Source organism: Monopterus albus, unplaced genomic scaffold, assembly GCF_001952655.1.
Source record: "Monopterus albus unplaced genomic scaffold, M_albus_1.0 scaffold235.1, whole genome shotgun sequence".
In the NCBI taxonomy this organism is placed as follows: Eukaryota; Metazoa; Chordata; class Actinopteri; order Synbranchiformes; family Synbranchidae; genus Monopterus; species Monopterus albus.
In genome coordinates this window covers 205,532-210,087 of record NW_018128115.1, presented here as the reverse complement: position 1 = coordinate 210,087, position 4,556 = coordinate 205,532, and positions in this window count along the sequence as shown.

Sequence of the window (4,556 nt, the reverse complement as noted above, 5' to 3'; positions counted from 1 at the left end):
GTTGGAACCACAAGTTTATTTACAGCTCTGAGATCATGAACCATCCTGTAATCGGGTTTTCCTGCCTTTGGAACTAGATTTAGGGGTGTGTTACAGGAAGATTGAATGGGAGTTAGAACTCCAAAAGTCCATGAATGGTTTTCTAGATACCACTGACTTGCTGCGGTGTGAGCGGATACTGTGCTCTGTAAACAGGCACAACCCCCTCACAAAAAGAGATTCTGACAGGGTCAACTTTGATTAATCCCACGTCCGTGGGACCAGTAGACCAAAGAGATGAAGGCAAACTGTCCAACAATGTTTGTGTCAGTGGATGATCAATGTTTTCTCTGTTATGATTTCTGTGCAGTAAACACTTCTCCAGTGTTAATGTGAGCTGTGAATTCTGCTCAATAGCATAGCATAGTGTTGAATGGGAGAACTGCAACTGTCTATTCTGTGTGCACATCCAGTCAGTAGCCTTTAAACAGCTATGAACCATAGGGCCAAGGTTTTTTGCATCAGTTCCATCTCTCCCTAACAAAGTGAGGTGAGGAGCAGAATTTTCAGACAGCATGTACAGGTTTTCAAGGTCATCTGGCAGGTGGACCAGAGCTGCCACGCCTTCAGGCCCAACATACAGTTTTTTTACATCAACTATATTTTTCCTCTCAAACGTCTCTATCCCCTGGATAAAGCCGTCCCAGAGAGCATCATAATCATCATTTTCATCACCACCCAAGTAATAATTAAAAGTGCAATGCATCGGATGAACAGGTTCAGTGTACTTGTGAAGGACTGAAATCCATGGAAGCCATAAATTGAATGTATGTACAAGATCAGGAGAATTTACAAGTCCCCACCAAACGTCAGCTGAAGAATCAAGATGCATGTCAAGACCAGAGGGTGTGGTATGCAAAATCTGTCTGAATGTGGCTTTTGGAGTCATTGCTAGTTCTTTCTCTGTCATTAACCTTCCCTTGCGTTACATATTGTACTATATTGTTATCCTGTTTAAACATATGTTATTTCGTCTCAGTGTCTCCTGTTGTTTTACCTGGACCTCTCTTCTGGACCTTGGCTTCCTCAGCTCCACCAACCACTTCCACAGGTCGATGCACAGTCTCCTCATTCATTGCACTCTCTGTTACCTCCCCAGTCAACCGGATCTCCACCTTGACCAGCCCAGGAGTGTCTCCTTCTCTCGCAGCCCAGCCACATCACTCCATGGACAATAACCCCTCCACTGCTGTTGGTCATCACCCGGTGATATTCATTCATTCCATACTTGTACATAGTTATTGCACCTCTGTCAGGACGTGCACCGAAGCCAGCCGCCTGGGTCCGTTTATTCTCTGCTCGCTCACACTAGTGTCGAGCGGTCGTAACACATCTCTTCAGTTGAGATGACTCTTTGTCTATTTTCTAGCCGGAGGGAAATTAAAAAAGGAATCAGGCAATTTGGGGAGACAACAACTACTAAGTAGCAGAAATTCACTTATAAAATGTGAATTTTACGTCCCTTATTGATATCAAATTCTGTAATCACTGCTCTCATTTACTATCCCTCAAAGTGAGACTATGTGCTTGTTAACTCTTACATGTGTCAGGGAACAAATCAGCACATCATTCAAAAAGAAATGTGTTTTATTATCCTTACTGTTTTGAATCCAATTTACAGCATCGAGAGTGGGCAGTCCACACATCAACTTTAATTTAGTAAATTCAATGTGCAGGTTTTATGCATAATCAAGGTTTATCCTGCTTACCTGTTTGTTTCTGGTCGACCAGTTGATGTTTGGCACAGCCTCACAGCACGGCAGAGACCCAGGGAGTCACTCTCTCATCTGGGAATCTCCGCCAAATCAGGACCGAGTGTTGGATTTACAGCGCAGCCAGGCACAGGATTACGGCACCTTCTGCTGGTCCGGGACAATGGACCGGTTGTCTTGAGAGTTCAGCAGACTCACGAGGTCACGGCACCACTTGTTGTACCCGGTACTTTTAACCAGGCTAACTCTGAGAGACAAAGCAGTCCAAGTAACTTCAAAACAGTGCTGATTTATTCAGTGAACACAGGTAAAAATTAACACATTACACGCTCAGGTATCTTGCACCTCCAACATGCACGCAGGCAGCTGAAAGATGAAAGACCCTGAACCACAACAGGCCTATACATTATATCACTTTGGGCTAATCCCATTCTACACCAAAGCATGAAGAAAAATCAATGTGTGATTGTCTGTTGATTATGTGGTGTGTAGCTAAAACATTCTAACACGACCTCTAGTGACATGTCATGACATTAAACATAAGAAAATATTATGGCTATGGCTACAGTTATACACGTCAAAATAATAATATTAAACATCCTGTCTTCTAACAGTCATCAACTTTCTGTCTAGTTATCCTTGACCATAAGCAACCTGCAGCAACTCATGAGAATGACTAATTTAACAGCCAGAGCTAGACATCCTGTCTACAGTAAACATTTCTAATACATCAAGTATCTAACCAATATCTATCTGACTAAAAATACCTAACATCACTGACACTGTGACATCTTATATCAGTTTCTGTGAGGATGTGTGTGTGCCCAAAAAGTCCTTCTGCACATACAACAACAACAACAAGCCCTGGTTTACAGCAAGACTGAAGCTGCTTCGTCATGCCAAAGAGGACGCTTACAGAAGTGGGGACAGGACTCTGTACAGCCAGGCCAGGTACACACTGACAAGGGAGATCAGAGCAGCAAACAGAAGCTACTCTCAAAAGCTGAAGGCTCAGGTTTTAGCCAATGACCCGTTGTCTGTGTGGTGTTAGATATTACCCGGTTCTTTTATTGAAAGCGCAAGAAGTCAAGACAGGAGAGGACTGTTTAAAATCAACAGGAAATTTACTCAAAGTCTGGGCACAGTGAAGTCATTACAGTGCTGGGATCACAGCGACAGAGCTCCCGCAGGAGATCCATTCTCTCAACCCGAGTTACCTTTTTATGTTACAATTGTCTTCTAGGTCCGCCCTGGACAGAAGTACAACATTCAACACTTCGTAATTCTATTGGCCATTTGGTGTAAGCAGGAGCTCACACCTCCTTGCTGGAATGTGATCTAAACCGGGTGTGTGTGTGTTGTGATGTGATTTTCCAGGCGTCAACTAATCAATCAACACTGAACAATGGGTTGTCTGCGCTGCAGACCCCCTATCTTTATAGGCTATTGCAGGACAAAGCAGAAACTAGTGAGTATGCTAAACCAGCCTAGGTGAAGGTGCAAAACAGGCAAACAGGTCTTTGTTAAAATGTAAAATAGGCCATCTGGCCAACGGTTTGATAACCCGTTGTGATATGTGAAGTCTTCAGTATCGCTCGACCGATCGCAGCAACATGTCTCACACAAGTTGGATGTCCCTTTTCAACATTGTCCAACTTAGAACTGTAGTACATCAACACCTTTCGGTTGTGTCCTCTACTTTCCTCCCCCTTTTGAAATAGGATGGCATTCACAGTGCCGTCCTTTTCATCAACATCCAAATGAAAAGGCTGGGAGTAGTCAGGTGCATGCAAAGCACATGCGTGTGCCAAAGCCTGTTTTATGGCAACAAAAGCCTCCTCCACTTGTGGAGTCCACAACAAAGTAGAACCTTAGTTCTTATAGCCCACCTCTGTCAGCATGGCACGGAGAGGTGCCACAAGGCCGGTGAAATCGGGCACAAAGTTCTTGCTGTAATTAATAAGTCCTAAGAACTGCATCATGGTCTTAATGGTGGTGGGCTTAGAATGTGAGAGAATATCAGTTTTATTTTGTTGTTTTTTTGTGTGTGACTCAGTCATGTGTAGGCCAGAAGCAGACACCACACATCCCAGATTGTCCTTGGAGACTTTGAAGCCATTCCTGGCTAAATGTGACAGCAAGGATCCAGTGGCTGTCATGATGGTCTCTGAGTCAGGAGCCGCTAACAAAAGGTCATCAAGATATTGTAACAAAGTGACCCCTGGTGGACATGATAGATCTTTCAAGCCAAAGCTGCCACTGCCTGAGGCCCAATGTACAATTGTTAAATGTCAACTGTGGGTGTTCTCTGCGGTGTCTCTATTCCCTGAAGAAAGCCATCCCACAAAGCATCATAGTCATCATCCCCGTACCGAGAATAGTTAAAGGTGCAATGCATTTGTTCAGCAGTTTCTGTGTATTTATGAAGGTTTGAAAGCCAGGGAAGCCACAGCTTGAAGGTATTCCACAAATCTGTTTTTTCAGGTGCAGTTACAAGTCCCCACCACACCTCAGCTGATGAACCAAGAGTCAGGGCTATGCCTGAGGGTGTGGTCTGTAACATTTGTCTGAACGTTGCTTTTGGAGTTGCACAGCGTTGAACAGAACCATCAGGAAAGGTAATGTCAGCATGGCATGGGGACATCATCATTGTCACATTTAGTGAACACATTATGTCACGGGCCAAAAGATTAACAGGACAGGAGGGGGAAAGTAGAAAAGAATGATAAAAGGACAGATTATTCCATTTGCAAGGAACTTTTTCGGAAAGCGGACACTCCTCTGTGTGTCCCGAGAAGCCCACAA